The 20,759-nt window shown below is 43.7% G+C and overlaps 2 long non-coding RNA genes across 2 annotated transcripts in view; one reads left to right on the top strand and one right to left on the bottom strand.

The window, feature by feature from the left end:
• The window catches only part of LOC309657420, a 1,054,509-nt gene that overhangs the window by 845,201 nt on the left and 188,549 nt on the right, over positions 1 to 20,759 (bottom strand). The window lies entirely within an intron of this gene.
• LOC309657421 lies at positions 298 to 19,515 on the top strand. Its single transcript, XR_014261807.1, has 2 exons — positions 298 to 501; positions 19,426 to 19,515. It is a non-coding gene; the product is annotated as an uncharacterized lncRNA (long non-coding RNA).

Genomic DNA, 20,759 nt, shown 5'->3' on the forward strand with positions numbered 1-20,759 from the left:
ATCAGCTCAGTGCTTTGTGTCCAACTAGAGGGGTGGGATAGGGAGGGTGAGAGGGAGACGCAAGAGGGAGGGGATATGGTGATATATGTATGCGTATAGCTGATTCACTTTGTTATAAAGCAGAAACTAACAAAAAAAAAAAATAGAGCTACCATATGATCCAGCAATTCCACTCCTGGGCATATATCTGGAGAAAACCATGGTTCAAAAGGATACATGAACCCCATTGTTCACTGCAGTACTATTTACAATAGCCAAGACATGGGAGCAACCTAAATGTCCATCGAAAGAGGAATGGGGGCTTCCCTGGTGGCGCAGTGGTTGAGAATCTGCCTGCCAACGCAGGGGACACGGGTTCGAGTCCTGGTCTGGGAAGATCCCACATGCCGCGGAGCAACTAGGCCCGTGAGCCACAACTACTGAGCCTGCGCGTCTGGAGCCTGTGCTCCGCAACAAGAGAGGCCGCGATGGTGGGAGGCCCGCGCACCGCGATGAAGAGTGGTCCCCGCTTGCCACAACTGGAGAAAGCCCTCGCACAGAAACGAAGACCCAACACAGCCAAAAATAAATAAATAAACTCCAATCTCTTTAAAAAAAGAAAAAAAGAGTCCCCAAATAAACAAAATTATTAAAAAAAAAAAAAAAAAAAGAAAGAGGAATGGATAAAGATGTGGTACATATACACAATGGAATATTACTCAGCCATTTTAAAGAATGAAATAATGCCATCTGCTGCAACATGGATGGACCTGGAGATTATCATACTAAGTGAAGTCAGACAGAGAAAGACAAATATTACATGATATCACTTATATGCAGAATCTAAAAAAATACGATACAAATGAGATTATTTACAAAACAGAAAGAGGTCCACAGACTTGGAGAACGGACTTATGGTTACCAGGGGGAAAGCGGGGCAGCAGGGGGGCAGAAATAGATTGGGAGTTTGGGATTGGCATGTACACACTGCTATATTTAAAATAGATAACCAAGAAGGACCTACTGTATAGCACAGGGAACACTGCCCAATATTCTGTAATAACCTAAATCGGAAAAGAATTGAAAAAGAATAGATATATGTATTGTATATCTGAATCACTTTGCTGTACACCTGAAACTAACATAACATTGTTAATCAACTATACCACAATATAAAGTAAATTTTTTTAAATAAAATAAATTTTAAAATAAAACAAATTCAGAAAAAATAAAAACATCTTTTCCCCAAAATATGCACAGCAAGTGCTGCCTCACTGCGAGACAAGATGATGGAGAACAAAGCTCCCAGGTTCTGTATGGCTTTAGAGCCTCTCTCTCTGGCCCCAGGGCCTGGTCCTGACCTCAGAAGAAGGAATTTAACCACCAATGTCCTCCAGTGCCACATTCAGAGTTTTACAGGTAGAAGGGATTGCTTAACACAAAAAGGGCAGAGCTCTAGGAAGCTTAACATGAATGCACGTTGGTGGGAGCAGTCTTTCCAGGCAACGGGAGACCTTTCCTGGTGCCTTTGCAAACCCCACCACCAGGGCCTGTGTATCCCTATAGACTTGGGCCCAGGTGAAAAGGGCAAGTCCAATGACTGGGTACAACTTTTTTCCAAGCCAACAACACTCTGGGAGCTTTGGCAAGGTTACCTGTAATGAGCCTACACTGCCGTGCTAGGCCCACTCCACACACTGAGGACCCAGACGCAGCTCCTGCACAGGAAGAAGGCTCTGACACGGGGGACTGGCAAGGCAGATGCCCACATCTACCACCAGCTCCTCAAGTCCAGGGATATTCCTGAGAGAACCAGTAAAGACAAATATAAATTTTACAGATGAACAGCCATGCTTCTGTTAGGAGAGTTACTGTGAAGACCACTGTGGGCCGTAATAGATTCCATAACCAGAATTCTATTTGTTAACCAGTCAGGTGTTATACAAAAAAAGTGTCCCTGTGGCTACTGGGCAATTGAATGTCTTGACCTTCAGTTCCACTGTACTAGAGCAAGTCACACTATGTTGATTTGATGTATGAACACACAAGGAGGAACGAGATGAAATATGGAAATATTCGTCAAGACAAATAACATTTTACAAAGCTAGATAAGCTAGATGGAGATCTCAACCTTCAATGTGTTCTCTACTTTGGCTCATTTTAATTATCTTTCTTTTTCTCACTTGCTTTTAGAAAACTAGCTTCTGAGGCTTTGGAGAAGAAATACTGTTCCAGATGCACAATGGAAAAGACAAAAGGACAAAGAATTCTCTGGCTAATCAGAAAATCAGTTTCTCTTGTCCTGCGGAGGGAACATACATGTGGAAATGATGGGCATTCCAGCTGCATTTGCCAACCATCCGTCAGACCTCTCCTGAAGCTAGGGAAAAAACACCAGCGACAGAGAGTGAGGCCCCAGAAGGCAAGACATGAGGGGAGTTTGATAAACATGGTGTCTTATTTCCACTAACAATTTCCTAACCCCAGAAGAGCTGAACCTGTGCAGCAGCCTTCTCACAGGATCTATAACCCTGGGTGTTTGGATGATGAATAGAAAACCTCTGGAGCTTAAAGAGCCTTCACCTTGGGCAATTCAGAGCTCTGCACATCAGCCCTTCTTCTCCATGAACCAGAACTCCTCTACATCTGGGGGGCCTTGAAGGAACTTTTGATAACATATACCGTTAACCTTTGAGCATCACAGGGATTAGGGGGGGCCCACCATCTGTGCAATCAAAAATCCATCTATAACTCATAGTTGGCCTTCTGTATATACAGTTCCTCTGCATCCATGGATTCCATCAACCATGGATCATGTAGTACTGTAGTATTTACTACTGAAAAAAATTGTGTATAAGTGGAGCCATGCAGTTCAAACCCATGTTGTTCAAGGGTCAACTGTACAGTGAGAGTTAGTAGCATGGGTACAAGGTCAGGAAAAGAGAAAAAGTGGTCACACAGCAAAAAAAACAGCAGAGCCCAACTTCCAGGGCTGGCTTTCCTTCTAGGTCTTCTCGCCCGGGATTTTGCTTGTGTGCTGTCGAAACCAGCAGACCTTAGACGGAGTGCCAAGGGGAGGGTACTGGTTGACACTTTAATAATCAGCTTCTGATGGATCCTTGGAGCTCAGGAAGCAACTTCAGACCTCGCAGGGCTGCCACCCAGCTGGTTCTCACACCATTATCTGATGAAGTATGGTCACTAGGTGGCAAATGACTATCTCAGGACTCTGGGTTATGTGCCCATTGAATCAGATTGCTAATAAGGAGGTTTTAATGTAGAGTATGAATCTTTGAGCAGTAACTGTTTACCTCAAGTTTTTATACTAAATACCACAAAATGAATCCCTAAACAAAAGAACATCTGTCACAGCAGCAACTTTAGTCAACATTGGACAGCTGGGCCAATCCCAAGTCTCTACCAAACATAGAGAAGCTTTCTTAGATACACACACACACACACACACACACACACACACACACAAGCACAAGCAGCCTTCTCCTGCTGAGGAGTGGACAGATGATAATACAGGGTCACCCAGACTTGCCACAAGAAGGTCTTTTTCACCTGCTCCAACCACACATAGAATCCTTAAGCACACCAAACATTTCTCTTTCTGTCATGGTCACACTGTCTATACTATAGGCAGAGATAACCTGAAACAAAAGAGAGTCTTCCCCAAGCAGGGAAGCATAGAGCTGGCTGGAATCCCCTTCCCAAAGTCCTTTTATTGGACCACAGAGTAAATTACTCTCAGAATCAGAATCCATGTGACTCTACTCTGGGAAGAAGAAAGACTACAGACACCAGAGTCTGTCTGGTAGCATGCAAGAGGCTGAAATCTAAATTCGGTACGAGTTAGGGATTTTAAATAAGAACTGAACTAACACTATGCCTATCCTATATTTAACATTTGTGATGTGCCAGGCCTAGTGGTGAGCACTTGTCTCATTTTATTGTCACAACCACCTGTGGTTGTCATCCCCAACTTAGAGATGAGAAAACTCAGGCCCAAAGAGGAGAATGATGTGCCCAAGGTCACAGTGCTAGTATGTGATGGAATCTGGATTCAAATCTGCTGTCTCAATAACTAAGGGCCTTCTGGCAATTAAAAAATTATGCACACACGCCTTGTGAGAGGACACATTAAAGGAAAACAGATGCAAGGGCCATGACTTTCCTAAGCTATCAAAAGTCGTCACTCTTCACATGAAAGGATGCTCAACATCATTAATCATTACAGAAATGCAAATCAAAACTACAATGAGGTACCATCTCACACCCGTCAGAATGGCCATCATCAAAAAATCTACAAACAATAAATGCTGGAGAGGGTGTGGAGAAAAGGGAACACTCTTGCACTGTTGGTGGGAATGTAAATTGATACAGCCACTATGGAGAACGGTATGGAGGTTCCTTAAAAAACTAAAAATAGAACTACCATACGACCCAGCAATCCCACTACTGGGCATATACCCAGAGAAAACCATAATTCAAAAAGAGTCATGTACCACAATGTTCATTGCAGCTCTATTGACAATAGCCAGGACATGGAAGCAACCTAAGTGTCCATCATCACATGAATGGATAAAGAAGATGTGGCACATATATACAATGGAATATTACTCAGCCATAAAAAGAAATGAAATGGAGGTATTTGTAATGAGGTGGATGGAGTTAGAGTCTGTCATACAGAGTGAAGTGGGTCAGAAAGAGAAAAACAAATACAGTATGCTAACACATATATATGGAATCTAAGAAAGAAAAAAAAAAAAAGGTCATGAAGAACCTAGTGGCAAGATGGGAATAAAGACACAGGCCTACTAAAGAATGGACTTGAGGATATGGGGAGGGGGAGAGGTGAGATGTGACAGGGTGAGAGAGTGTCATGGACATATATACACTACCAAATGTAATATAGATAGCTAGTGGGAAGCAGCCACATAGCACAGGGAGATCAGCTCGGTGCTTTGTGACCGCCTGGGGGGGTGGGATGGGGAGGGTGGGAGGGAGGGAGATGCGGGAGGGAGGAGATATGGGAACGTGTGTATATGTGTAGCTGATTCACTTTGTTATAAAGCAGAAACTAACACACCATTGTGAAGCAATTATACTTCAATAAAGATGTTTTAAAAATAATAATAATAATAATAATAATAATAAATTTAAAAAAAAAAAGTTGTCACTCTGGGGCTTCCCTGGTGGTGCAGTGGTTAGGAATCTGCCTGCCAATGCAGGGGACGCAGGTTCGAGCCCTGGTCTGGGAAGATCCCACATGCCGCGGAGCAACTAGGTCCGTGCGCCACAACTACTGAGCCTGTGCTCTGGAGCCCACGAGCCACAATTACTGAGCCCGCGTGCTGCAGCTACTGAAACCCGCATGCCTAGAGCCGGTGCTCCGCGAAAAGAGAGGCCACCGCGATGAGAAGCCTGCGCACCGCAACGAAGAGTGGCCCCCACTCGCCGCAACTAGACAAAAACCCGCACGCAGCAACGAAGACCCAACACAGCCAAAAATAAATAAATTTGAATAAATAAATTTAAAAAAAAAAGTTGTCACTCTCTTAATACTGATGGACACTGTTGGCCACACTTCTTCCTCATTAAGGCCCACAGGCTTAAGACTTGATCTCTGACCTTGCAGCATCACCAAGGACTTTCCCAGGATAGCTGGCACTCTCTTGGTGCTTTGCATGGGGCTCCTCATGCAGATCCAAGCCTAAAACACGATATTTACGTAACGAGCATCTCGACCACCACATGAAGCACATAACAAGGCAGAAATAGGGTATCTTTGCTGGATTTCAAACTGCAACAACACTTGTGAGTTTAGGAACATGAAAATCTACTTGGCTTACAGCCCACCAACAATAACAACAGGGAACAAGCAGGCCTGTGAAGCACACAGCCCTCAAGCGCAGCCAAAAATTCGCATCAAAGAGCAAACCTCAGAACGGAACGGAAAACTGAGCCCTGACTTAAACTCACTTGAATTGCAACAAGCACCCATTTCCATACAACACATCCCCCTCTCAAGGGGTCAGGGCGGTTCCCTGGGTGGGGCGCTTCAGCAGCTGAGGCCGGGCTAGGATCTCACCTTTCTGGTGCTTCTCCACCCTCCCTCCACACGTGCCACTTCCCAGTAGTCTGTGCACTCAGCCAGCCCTTGGAGCACAGGAACCCGCGCAAACACAGGGTGGATGCCAGTGAAAGCAGACAGCAAAGGGGCCACACACTGTGCTTCTTCCCAAGGACTGGAAGCTGTGAAGGGGCTTCATCCCACACTTGCCAAATACCTACTACACACTGGGCATAGCGCTGATGTTGAGGCTGCAGCCCAGCAAGAGCTGGACCTCACACAACCAATGAGCTAGCGGGGCAGCTGGGCCAGTGAACGGCCGCTGACAGCCCAGTGTGATCAGAACCGTGATACAGGGTGTGCAGGATACTCTGGGAGGACAGGCGGTCACTAGACCCAGCAGAGGGTGAGAGTCACGGCAGAATCAGGGAAGCTTCCTGGAGAAACCTCTAAGCTGAGGCTTGAAGGATTAGAAGTCACCTTGGCAAAGCAGAGAGGGCGGTGGGGAGGGGGGGTAGCTAGGGGAGGTGTCCCTAAAAGAAGGACCAATATGGCCAAAGAACTAAAAGCTGCTGCTGCTGCTGCAGCTGACGTACGGCACGCGCTCACCCCGAGCACCAAAAGGATGAGGAGCCGCTCCACCAGAGCTCAGCGGCCAAGACCCAGCCTCCTCTGAGCACACCCTCCTTGTGTTGCTGCAGGGGGTCCAGACTTGTCTCAGGCCAGCCTGTCTGGCTGTGCATCCCATATTTGACACATAGCAGATGCCCAATACACGATGGTTATCATTCTTACTATTATTACTGAATCCATATGGCTTCTCTTGCAATCATGTAAGTCAAGAATGAATGTTCTTTAAGCCCTGCTAGATAGTTTCTATTACAATTAAGTATTAATTAACTTAACAACCATTGTAGAATTCCCATTATAACTCTGCATCATGGGTTTTCAAATTTAAGTTTGGCTTCTCCTTCCATTGCTTCCTCCCATCTCCCACAATAAGCTGTTTACCATTTCAATTATTTTAGTTCCAACCACTGTGATCACTGTACTTAAAATTCAATCAGCCTTCTAATTTTAAGCATCTTTTTTGTGTATAGCGCCAACAATTGACAAGCGTCCTGAATTTAACATCTGCTCCCAGCAGTAAACGGTTTTAAATTTGAAAAGTGAAAACACACATTAGGCAATTATGAGCAGTTCTCGCACTGTGATTCATGGCTGTGCATCAGCAACTTCCTCCACGACAGCCACGGTCCTGATGGATGGGACTGCAGCCAGAAGCATTACTGCAACGCAGAGGCTGAACAAACCGCTCGGACACCCTGCTGCCACCAACATACCTTTTGACCAACAAAAAAACAACCTACTGTGCACCAGAAAACCTGCTGGACGTTCTTCTAGGCTCTTTCTCATGTAATCCTAGAGTAAGCTGAATTCGCCCAGAACCTGGAGTAAAGACTGGATCTCATGCACTCAGACAGCCCTCTCCAGGAGTCTCATTGATGTCCACAGCCAAGAAACCATGCAAGGTGGCCTCACCCTGCCTTAGTGTCTCTGTGACGTTATTGATGTTTGTGTCAAGGCTCTGTCTGCTGTTCAGAGGATGGTGGGGCAGGGGGAATCCAGCCAGAAACTGTCCCACTGGGCTCACAGATTCAGGTAAGAGGCTATGGAAAGAGGGGACACAATTACAGCCAAAGGTGTTTTTCATTCCGACTTGGGAGGTGACACATCAGTTGAGACAAGGGAGGAATCGTTAAGCGCACAGAAAGAAAGCAGCCATTTCTTTGGCCTCAACTAAATGTTAATTATACGTAAATTGGTATACTGTGAAGGGAAATAAGTATAAAATGCTAGAAATATACTATATTATTAAGACTGTCTAAAATTTTCAATTAGGAATTTTAATATCTGTAATTCTCTAGGACAGAGCTCCTCTAATACCTCAGCCTTCCACTAGGCTTTCTAGAACTACAGCTCCATAATTTTAAAATACTCCCATATCGAAAAGGACAGGAAATAACTGACTGCAATTTGGATAGTGTTTTACAGTTAATAAAGTATTCTCTCAAATCTAAAAAGAAAAATTCTCCCATATCATCAGCCTCTATTCAAAAGCCTGCCTTCTCTGAAACCTGACTTTCCATGGAAGATGCCGCTTCCCCAGGCCCTCGGGGATGGGAAGTGGAGTCCTTTCCCTCTCTGCTGTCACATCAATACTTCCCCACCTTCAATAGCCTCCTTATCGTGTCACCCATTGATTGGCAACTCATTAGTCTAAGACTTGTGCACCTGGCACCCATCTTCCCCTTCACCCCCACTCCTTCCCTCCTCCTGGGTGACCAATATCCACATGGATAACCCGTCCTGCGCCCCGACCTCCACTTCCTAGACCACCTCGTTCCAGTGCCCTCCTCCTCCACTCCATCTCGGCCACCAAGAGTCCCACCTTGGACCTTGTCATCTACCAACAGTACTCCCCTGTTACCATCATTAATTCAGACATCACACTCTGACCACACCCTCCTCTTCCCAAGTTGTTTTAGCCTACTACTTCTCTGGACATTCTGTGACCAGTCCAGGACCTCCAGTCTGCCATCCCTTCTTTGTCTGCCCGATCCAGCAGTGCAGTGCAGGCGCATGAATAGAGAGACCAATTCAACAGGTTTGTCTTTTTCCTCGTGTAAATTTGAACGCCTTTATATTTCATCAGTAATTATAATGCTGGCTTAGACTTGGGGTGTATGTGCACATGATTTTTTTAAATCACCCTAAGAAATTACATCAATCTATAGCGGGGTGGTCAGGAAAGGTCTTTACTACATTTGAGCACAAATGTTTGTAATGACACCAATTCTTCACACAATTAAGAGACATCTTCACAACTGTTGGAATTAAGTACTATGGTTTTTAGATACCATTGGGAAAAACACAGTTGTACCTTAACATCTGTTGAGAAAATACAAATAAATACGCTAACTGGCGAACAACTGACAGATAACTCAGTAGCCACTGATACAGTCATGCAGTTGAGGAATACGTCCCGTGTAACATGACACACAAATCTGGCCTCCGGCACATGCACACCACTGTTTCTTAAAAAAAAAAATGAAAGGAAGGAAGAGAAGGAACCACAAGGTTTTCTGGGAAGAACATTCCAAGCAGCACAAACAGTAAATCCAAAGGCCTGGAGGCAGTAGCATGCTAGGCAAGTTCAAAGAACAACAAGGATGCGAGCACAGCAGGAGCAGAGTAAACGAGGGGGAGAGTGGTGGGCGGGGTAATCAAAGAAATGGATCAGGATGGCAGCAGGAGGCAGACCACGGAGAGACTCCAAGGCCATGGCTTATATAAGCCAAGGCTATGGCTTTTACTCTGATGGGAGGGTTTTGAGCAAAGAAGTGATGTACCCCAAGTTGCATTTTGAAAGGCACGCGCTGACTTCTGGGTTCAGAATTGCCTCTAGGGCAGAGCTAGAGTGGAAGCAGGGGTTCCAGGTAGGAGGCTATGATCAAAATCCAATTAAGATACAGGAAGATAGAAGTAAGAAATGGTCAGATCCACCTTGAAGATTGTATTTTGAAGGTAGAACCAACTAGACAGATAAAGATAGATGGTTACAGAGATTGATAACTGATAGACGGGTGATAGCTGGAGAGCTGGTAGATGATACATCAATAGAATCAAGTAGGTGCGTATACGTATCTGAAAGCACATCCCCAGTCTATGGTTCAGTGAGAAGCATATCAGAGCCATACGTATGATCCTACTTACAGTAAAAAAATGACATATTTATACATGCCTAGGAAGGTATTTGGAATGACACTCAAGTGCTAACAGTGATTTCCTCTGATGAATAGATTTAGAAGGGACATGGGAGAGCTATCATCTTCTACTTTATATGCATTTTTGGTTTAAACAATGAGTATATACATTCATTACTCATGCTGAATGGGACAGGTCATTTGGTAGGAAACACCCCTCCACAAGAGGTGGTGGCCCTGGACTGGAGGACCAAATGGTCAGCCCTCTGGTGACACGGGTCAGTCACCAAAGGAGTCAAACATCAGATAGCATATTGGACCCAAAGATTCTCTCCAAGCCTTAAGCTTCCTCCTCAAGGTAAACAATCTTGTAGGATCCCCTCACTTCTCTGAGCATCAGTTCCCTCACTGGTAAGACAGGGATGACAGTACCTGCTCCAGTGGAGGCTTGAGACAATGTACATAAAGTGTCCAGGACTTCCCTGGTGGTGCAGTGGTTAACAATCCGCCTGCCAATGCAGGGGACACGGATTCGAGCCCTGGTCCGGGAAGATCCCACATGCCGCGGAGCAACTAAGCCCATGTGCCACAACTACTGAGCCTGCGCTCTAGAGCCCGTGAGCCACACCTACTGAAGCCCGTGTGCCACAACTACTGAAGCCCGCACGCCTAGAGCCCGTGCTCCACAACAAGAGAAGCCACCGCCATGAGAAGCCTGCACACCCCAGTGAAAAGTAGCCCCCGCTCGCCACAACTAGAGAAAGCCCACACACAGCAACGAAGATCCAACACAACCAAAAATAAATTAATTAAAAAAAAAAAAGTGTCCAGTACAGCACCTGGCACACAGAGACTCTCGGTAAGCATCAACTCCCCTCCCCTCCCCAACAAGGATTACAGGAAAGTCCAGGAGGTGGGGCTGCTCCCAAAGGCTCAAAACACCCTAATATTGCAGGCTCCAGTGAGACAGGAAGGGTGCTGGCCTAAAAGGGATTCCAGCACCCATCCCCTAAAAGCATGAGCGTCTCCCTCAGAGAGGAGGGCAAGGCTGCTTCCCGCTGACCCTCTCTGGAGAAAGGCAAAGAGTAATGTAGAAATACCCCCACTCTGCTAGCGACAACGTGTGGCTGGACTCCCCGGAGTTCCAAGTCAAGGTCAGAAGTTCCTGACAATGTGTGATTTTCCTCTCTTGGCTTGAGAGAAGGCCATGGGGAGAGGAAAAGAAAAGACGAATGCTATTTATCTAAAATCACTAATACTTTTTGAGAAGCTATAAAATGTGCATGCTCTTGCCAAATGGATGTCGAAAGAGCTTTGATCTCCATTGTGGCTGGAAATTATCCGTTCCCTTCCTAATGCAGATATATGGTTTTCGTGTCTCAAATCTGTCCAATCAGATGCACAGCACATTCTTAATTATTTTGAAATGATTAAAAATAGAGCCCTAAATCTATGCTTTGACATGACACGGTGATTTGAGCCCCCAGACATAACGTAATGGGTTATTAACAATGCTTCCCAAATCTATTGAAATTTTTTTCCAAAGCTATTCACTAATTAATAGCTATTCAGACAATGATCATTTCTGAGTAATTATGAAACTGTGTCACATTATTTTGTGATGAGAACATAATTATGTCCATTAAAATTATTTGTATAGTTTTTAACCTTCTGCCTAAAATAAATGAGGTTGGTCAAAGAGTAACAAACTTTGTGGCAATACCTAGAGTACTTCTCAAAGTGTGTTTTGTAGCCCAGAAACTTAGAGGTCGTCCTTCAGCTTTTTCAGAGCCCCTGGAAGCAAATGGCACTGAGGAAGTACCTGGGAGGGAGGGTCCCCGTGATCTTACAGGATTCACACCTCCCCTCTGTAGCCATCAGGCTGCTCCCCCTCAGCCTCTGGTCATCTCCTGCACGGCCCCCTTGCCCACCTCACCCCTCCCGTCTGTCCTTCTGGCCAAGCCCCAGCACTCAGTTTATATAATCCCCAGCCCGCCCAAAATACTATTTCCTGGCCCCTTGCCCCACCTCCTCTGACTGACTGGGACCTGCTGGAAGGCAAGCGCTCACCTCACTCATCCCTGTACCCAGCAGAGCCCGTGAGACAGAACTTGCATCTCCCAAAAGGCCATCACCAAGAGGAAGAAGGTGTAGAGAGCTTGCTTAGTTCACACTTGCATTTGAGGAACAAGACTGAGTGGGATGAGTCTAACAAAGACTTATAACAAAGGCTTCACTTTTTGCTGGGACTATCTTAGGGTGTGTTTGGGTTGGAGGGGAGGCGTGCCTTACTGCCCTCCCAATGAGTAGTCCTTCCAGGTTCTAGGAAGCCTCGTGCCTCAGATCTGGGTAAATCAAGAGGCCTCAAATCTGTAGGGCTTGTATTTTAAAAATAATTGTCATTCATCTGAAATTCTAATTTAACTGGGCATCCTGCATTTTATCCTGCATCTCTGGATGGAGATGAGATGGATGCAGGTGTCCACCAGATGGGCACCTCCCCAGCCAGCCCAGGCAGTCTCTCTTGTTCCTAAGGCACAAGCTGCTGCATGGTCATTCCTATCCTCAACACATCAGGTATCCTGGGCTCAGGCTCAAAACTCTGCAGGGCCACAAATGAAACCTTACCTGGGGTCTTTCTCATCAAAATAACTGTGTGCTCTTGCCTCAGCCCCTGCTCCTGTCCAGCTCCTCCATCCAGCTGACTCATCTCTTACCTAGAGTTCACCTTCGCCTTCCAGGAGACAGCCTTCTCCACACCTTAACACTCTTGCCAGCATCTCTAGCTGTGGCCACAAGAGACTTCACCACCAGAAGCCACAGGCCTAGGAGGATGGAGCTCAAAAGGACCTGGCCCCTAACACTGGCTACCACAGGTTCCAAGGGTTTCCTTTGTAATGTGTGGGGAGCCGGCTATGGGTGGGGGAGGGAGGAGAAGCAGGAGCAAAAGCTTACTGTGCAATCAGGCCTGTGACCTGTCTCCCCCTCCTCCCCGTCCCCCAAGAGGTCTTCCCAGGAGAGGAGGCTTCCGGCAGCTTCCAACCAGTTCCCTAGATTCATTCTTTCATTTGGCCAATAAATACATATTGCACCCGACTATGGGCCAGGAACTGTTCTAGATGCTTGTTCTAGATGTTCTAGATGCTTACATCACAGAGAAAAAGAACACAGATCCCTGCCTTGTAGCTCTGATTCACACAGCAATCCAGAAATGCCAAAACTCAGCAAAAAAACAGTCATGGATCAAACTGGAAGTCAAACTTTCATCAGCTGTGTGAAAAACAGGTAACACTGACTTGGACTGAAAACATTAGATTATTTAAAGAAAAACAGAAAACTCAAACATAATAAAACAATAACATTAATAAATACATTTAAGACTGTTCTTTGGGGAAAACCAGAGTTAAAATAGTCAAATCTCTGGCAAATAACAAAAAAGATAAAATGCTAAATGATAAAAAATGAAGCAGATATAGGGAAAAAATTAAAAAGTGTAAGGCACTCATACCTATGGACAATTAATCTTCAAGAAAGGAGGCAAGAACATACGACAGGAAAAAGACAGTCTCTTCAGCAAGTCGTGTTGGGAAAGCTGGACAGCCACATGTAAATCAACAAAGTTAGAACACACTCTCACACCACACCATACACAAAAATAAACTTAAAGTGGCTTAAAGATCTAAATATAAGACAGGACACTGTAAAACTCCTAGAAGAGAACATAGGCAAAACATTCTCTGACATAAATCATACCAATGTTTTCTTAGGTCAGTCTCCCAAAGCAATAGAAATAAAAACAAAAATAAACAAATGGGAGCTAATCAAACTTACAAGCTTTTGCACAGCAAAGGAAACCATAAACAAAATGAAAAGACAACCTACAGACTAGGAGAAAATATTTGCAAATGATGCAAGTGACAAGGGTTAATTTCCAAAATATACCAACAGCTCATACAATTCAACAACAAAAAAACAACCCAGGGGCTTCCCTGGTGGCGCAGTGGTTAAGAATCCTCCTGCCGATGCAGGGGACACAGGTTTGATCCCTGGTCCAGGAAGATCCCACATGCCACGGAGCAACTAAGCCCATGCGCCACAACTACTGAGCCTGTGCTCTAGAGCCCACAAGCCACAACTACTGAGCCCACGTTCCACAACTACTGAAGCCCGCACACCTAGAGACCGTGCTCTGCAACTAAAGAAGCCACTGCAATGAGAAGCCTGCGCACCACAACGGAGAGTAGCCCCTGCTCACCACAACTAGAGAAAGCCCACATGCAGCAACAAACACCCAACACAACCAAAAATAAATAAATAAATATATCTTTAAAAAGAAAAAAAGGAAAGACAAACACCATATGATATCACTTATATGTGGAATCTAAAATACAACACAAATCAACACACCTACAAAACAAAAACTGACTCAGAGAGATAGAGAGCAGACTTGTGGTTGCCAAGGGCAGGGGAGAGGAGAGGGAAGGACTGGGAGTTTGGGATTAGCAGAGGCAAACTATTCTATTATATATAGAATGGATAAACAACAAGGTCCTATTTTATAGCACAGGGAACTGTATCAAATATCCTGTGATAAACCATAATGGAAAAAAATATGAAAGTTATATATATAACTGAGTCACTTTGCTGTACAGCAGAAAGCAACATTCTAAATCAACTATACTTCAATAAAATTTTTTTTAATTTATAAAAAAAACTTTCACCCTCCCCCCGCAAAAAAAACTGTAAGGCACTTAGCTATTAATATTTTTTACTAATGAATTTGAAGATCTCAACAATATGGATGATTGTTTGGGAAAAATAGAAATTATAAAAATCAATCCTTTAAGAATTCTTTAAGATTAATAATCAAGGAAAAATTTACCAAATATTTACTTCCATAAAAGGCTGCATGTCCACATGTCAAATTTAACTTTTAAGAAACCTCTAATTCTTGTCATGTGAACAATTTTACTACCTGAAAAAAAGTTGAACAGCAATCTAATTTATTTTATGAATCTATCCTAACTCTGACAACAAAATCTGAGAGAAATAGTAAACAATATGGATTCTCCTCACTTAAAGAATAAGTGTAGAGGGACTTCCCCGGTGGCACAGTGGATAAGAATCCGCCTGCCAATGCAGGGGACAAGGGTTTGATCCCTGGTCTGGGAAGATCCCACATGCCGAGGAGCAGCTAAGCCTGTGCGCCACAACTACTGAGCCTGCGCTCTAGAGCCCACGAGCCACAACTACTGAGCCCGTGTGCTGCAACTACTGAAGCCCGCGCACCTAGAGCCCGTGCTCCGCAACAAGAGAAGCCACCGTGATTAGAAGCCCGCGCACCGCAAAGAAGAGCAGCCGCCGCTCACCGCAACTAGAGAAAGCCTGTGCACAGCAACGAAGACCCAACACATCCAAAAATAAATAAAATTTTAAAAAAAGAAAAGAAATAAGTGTAGGGGTTAGCATATATAAACTATTACATATAGAATGGATAAACAACAAAGTCCTACTGTATTGCACAGAGAACTATATTCAACATCCTGTGATAAACCATAATGGAAAAGAATATGAAAAAGAATGTATAAATATGTATAACTGAATCACTTTGCTGTATAGCAGAAATTAACACAACATTGTAAATCAACCGTACTTCAATAAAATAAATTTTTTTAAAAAGTGTAATAATCCTAAATAAAATACCAGAAAATAGAATTCAATAGAATATTAAAAGAATAATGCTTAACAATAAAGTAGGATCCATCCCAGGATTCCAAAAATGATTTAGTGTTAGGAAATTACTCATATAATCTCCCAGATCAGGGCATCAATTTTTTAGTGACAGCCTTATGCTTAGACTCTTGTTAAATTCAACATGTTTACCTCATGAAAATTCTAAAATCTGGGAATAGAATGGTACTTGCTAAACATAATAAAGTATATATTATACAAAGAATTTATCTTCCATGAGGATCCTGGTTATATTCAAATAATTGTGTATTTAATTATATGACACTATCAATGGGAAGAAAATATACACTCTCCTTGTTTATTCTATTTCTTTCACATTGTTGAAATAATACCTTTCGATCAATGTGTAAGGTTAATATTAAGTAATTCCTTCCCCTCCCCTTCCCATCAAGTTATCATTAACTTGGTGCATCTCAGAACCAATAGCTTAAATCTGAGGAAATCAGACATATCTCAAATGAATAATTCACTTCACACCTACCAACGTAACACTCAAGTTTTGATGTTAAAATCAGGAACAAGACAGGGAGGCTTGTTATCACCATTATTAACTAAGACTGTTCAGAAAGGCCTGATCAGTACAATAAGAAGCAGCATTTAAAACTATAACTATTAAAAATGAGACTATACTATCATTTTCATTCATTCATTCATGATAAGATTATATTCTTGTAAAATTCAAGACAATTTAATCTAAAAAAGTATCAGAAATAATAAGAGAGCTCAGTACCATGTTACTAATAAATATGCAAAACTCCTGAGTGGGCAAGGGTGTGGTAAAACTGACATACTCATATGTTGTTTATAAGAATTTAAGTTGGTACAACCCTTTTGGAAACAATTTGGCAATAGGTATTAGAAATCTTAGAATATTCATATAAAAATAAATGACGGGACTTACCTGGTGGCACAGTGGTTAAGACTCCTTGCTCCCAATGCAGGGGGCCCAGTTTCGATCCCTGGTCAGGAAACTAGATCCCACATGCATGCCTCAACTAAGAGTTCACATGCCACAACTAAGGAGACGCCAGCCACAACTAAGGAGCCTGCCTGCCACAACTAAGACCCAGCACAACCAAATAAATAAATTTTTTAAATAAATCAAATAAATAAATAAATAAATGTTAATTCGCCTTATGACAGATACTCTTGCTTTCCCCAAATCTATTCCTGCTTCTTTCCTACTAACAGAATCTAAACTTTGGGGAGCAATGTACTCAGCCCAGATCTAAGGCAATCATGGTAGTCCCGTTACTTTTTGCCAGTGATGGGTGTAGGAGTACACATTTGACTTAGACCACATAAAGGAAAGTCTGCTCAAGACTTTAATCTTTGCAAATAGAAAGCTCTTAAGAAGAAATCCCTTTTGCTCTACCTTCTTCCTTCCTCCTTGGGATCTATCAAATAATGACGTGATGCTTGGAGGTATGGCAGCTATTTTAGACCATGAGGGCATACGTTATCAATACACTGAAAAACAGAAAGCACCTGTGCTCTTGATGATATCACTGAGCCACTCCTCCAGCCTGTATAGTCTTTCCTCTAAATTTGCATCTGAACACATACTAGGCATCCATCATTCATGGTGGTCTGACATCTTTTTAATAACCCCATGATATTTTGGTAGTTTCACATGAGTCTTACCTGCCTGTGCTAGGAATCCAAAGATCCACTTATCAGACTTCCTTATTACTAGACTGAGGACATGGGTCCCAAGTTCTGCCAGTATGACTCACCCGCATGAGACCTGGATTCAGAAGGGAGAGATGAAATGACAGCCATGTGCAAAGAGCTCAGTTTTCTAGTAGTGTGCTGTTGGAGGCAACTGGTCCTCCTAGAGAATATGTGACAGAGTTTCTGGAGCCCAAAACCCAGGAGTCATTAGAGCAAAGCATCAGGAAATGGCAGCAAGAGTGTTTCACTAGAAAGTCCCACAACGGGATGGAGCAGATTCTAGCTGCACTGTTCCTGGTTATGTCCAAGCCTAGTTCTCTGCATCACCACCCCAACCCCCCAGAGATACCTATTATCTTGTGTAAAGATTCCTTTCTGCTTAAATATCCCCGGTAGATTCTCTCATTTACAAACAAGAGTCTGAAACTTTAATTCTACCTCTAGCAATCTATTCCAAAGAAAATAATACAAAACCTAGAAAGCACCTTATACATAGAGATGACTATTGCTGTATTATTTATAATGGTTGAAAAAATTTTTAAACAAGTTAAATGTCCCACAATGAGAAAATTAAGTAATTTATAATTAATCCAGTTGAAGTCTATAAAATGAATATAATAATATGGAAAACTACTAAAACAAGAATGCAGCAGGACAAAATCTTATATAGTTTGATCACAGCCATGTTAATAGCAATGAGTCTCATAAGCATTTGTCCCACTTTTATTTATCCAACAAGTACCTCCTATGGTAAACACCTTAGGGGTATCTGCACAGCCCATGAGTCATCCCATTTCCCTGAGAATTTGCCTTCCCACACCACAAGTGTGGGTCCTGGCAGCCCTGTTTGTGTCTCATGATCCCTGCTCCCTGACCACAGTTGACCAGACCTGGGGAGACCACTTGAGCCAAGCTGAGTCAGTGAGAATCTTCTCCAGGTATTTGAACTCAAAATGTTAGTGTTAATTTCTTCATGTGACTGGAACTGAGTGCCAAGTGAGAGAGATGGGGAGAGGGGGGATGAGGGGGAGACTGAGGGAGGGGAGAGAGGAACAGGGAGAGAGTGGGCCACTTTCTAGATTCTAGTCTCAGCCCATTCCTGAGTCCCAGCTTCCTCCTTCTCTTTGGGTTGTGAAAGAAATTCCTATGTCCTTGTAATAATTTTTTGACACTAACTAGTTTGAGTGGATTTCTGTTCCTCAGAACCAAAGATGGTTTTACTAGCACATTTCTAACGGTGAAACCTTAGGATGCCATACACAATCTGAGGGCACCTCACCCTCAGCATCCCTGACTTCTTTTCTGTCCACCTTCACCTTCCCAGAGGCTGAACCTTGTACCTCAGCCTGTGCAGCCCGGCCAAACTCACTCCAGGCAAATTTGGCCAAACCAGCTTGGACACTGAGCTCCCTTCATTGGACTGGTCAGAGTGGGGAACCAGAGAAGGATGAGAATGAGGAGAGCCAGAAGGTAACTACATAAGAATGGATTTGTCTTATGGAATACTACTCAGCCATAAAAAGGAACAAAACTGTGCAATCTGCAGAGACGGGGATGGATCTAGAGACTGTCATACAGAGTGAAGTAAGTTAGAAAGAAAAAAAAATATCGTATAATAACACTTATATGTGGAATCTAGAAAAATGATACAGATGAACTTATTTGCAAAGCAGACATAGAGACACAGAAGTAGAGAAAGGACATATGGATACCAGGGGGGAAGGGGGATTGGGATGAATTGGGAGATTGGGATGGACCTATAGACACTACTATTAGATAACTAATGAGATCCTACTGTACAGCACAGGGAACTCTTCTCAGTGATCTGTGGTGACCTAAATGGGAAGGTAATCCAAAAAGAGGGGATATATGTAAACGTATAGCTGATTCATTTTGCTGTACAACAGAAACTAACACAACATTGTAAAGCAACTATAGCCCAATAAAAAATTAATTAAAAAAAATGGACTTGGGGGGCTTCCCTCGTGGCGCAGTGGTTGAGAATCTGCCTGCTAATGCAGGGGACACGGGTTTGAGCCCTGGTCTGGGAAGATCCCACATGCTGCGGAGCAACTAGGCCCATGAGCCACAATTACTGAGCCTGCGCATCTGGAGCCTGTGCTCCGCAACAAGAGAGGCCGCGACAGTGAGAGGCCCGCGCACCACAATGAGGAGTGGCCCCCGCTTGCCGCAACTAGAGAAAGCCCCCGCACAGAAACGAAGACCCAACACAGCCATAAATAAATAAATAAATAAATAAATAAAATAAACCCAAAGTTTAAAAAAAAAATGGACTTGTCTTTACTGGAAGGAAAATAAAAATGTTGGAGATGGGAGTTGCTTAAAAGGCCTTGGCCAGAGCCAGAAGGAATAGTGAAGGAAGAAAGACAGTCTGGAGATTGGGCGTTTTGAAAAGAAAGCAGAGATCTGAGCAGTTGCTAGAAGATCCAGTCTTCAAGGACATAAAGGGACAAAAGAGAACATTTAGGAAGTTTGCTAATAAATCCTCGTTGGTGATCCCATTAAGAAAATCTCAGTAAATCTGTTCATTATCCCCATCGAGGCTTTGAGAGACTTGTGCATTTCTTCTAGATGCTTAACTGTACTGAGACTGTCTTAATGAAAAGAGGTCCAGTTTTTTTTTTCTGATTTCACAGGGGGGAAAAAACGATCCATGCACTACTTGGATGGAGTATGGAGGATGAGATTTGGTGCTTGTGATCCTAAATATAAGAGGAAAGGGAGCACAGGAAGGTTTGTGCATTTTCTGAGGAAAGCGCCGCCGGCGAGCGCACATTCCCCCAACTTCCCAGAGTGCAGGATGAGCCGTGGTGTGCAGAAAAGCCCCATTGTCCTTCTGCACCATTTGCAACAGAACCTCTCCAGGAATCCTGCTTGAAATGTAATTCAATTAATGGTGATGAGTTGACTGCTGATCAGGATGATCAAAGCCTTTGCTGATGCAGAAAATCCGGAGCTTCGACAGGACCAGAGCTGGCATGTCTCCCCCGATTCCCCTGGGCAGTGATGCAGTCCAACCAGGATGGAGGAGTCTGGTCTCCCCTCCACACCCGCAGGGCCCCTATCACTAGGGAGACAAAGAGCTTCCCATTCCAGCACCCATTCCTGCCACCTCCAGAGAAACAAGTCAAATCCAGAGATAGGAAGCAATCCTTTCTTCTCTCTGAGGCTCATTTTCCCCAAAGGAGACAGGCTTTCCCTGTGGCCTCCTGGGACTGCTGAGAAAGGAGATTGGGCTATCAGAGAAAGCACTTTCTGGAAGGTCCATGTCTGCATATGTGAGGACAGTCCCACATGGGTCAGGAATAATGTCCTGAAAAGAAATTTATTTCTATCTTGTCTCCCCCATCCCATTAACTCAGAATCCTTTCTCCTCCCTCTTCTCCTGTCACACTCTTGATTCCTTGATTATTTGGAAAGACCTATGAGGTTTGTATAGAAAGATGATTGACCTGTCATAAAGAATTCCCCACACAGTCTAGCAAACA

The sequence above is a fragment of the Balaenoptera physalus genome (assembly GCF_965194825.1).
Source record: "Balaenoptera physalus genome assembly, chromosome: 3".
Lineage (NCBI taxonomy): Eukaryota > Metazoa > Chordata > Mammalia > Artiodactyla > Balaenopteridae > Balaenoptera > Balaenoptera physalus.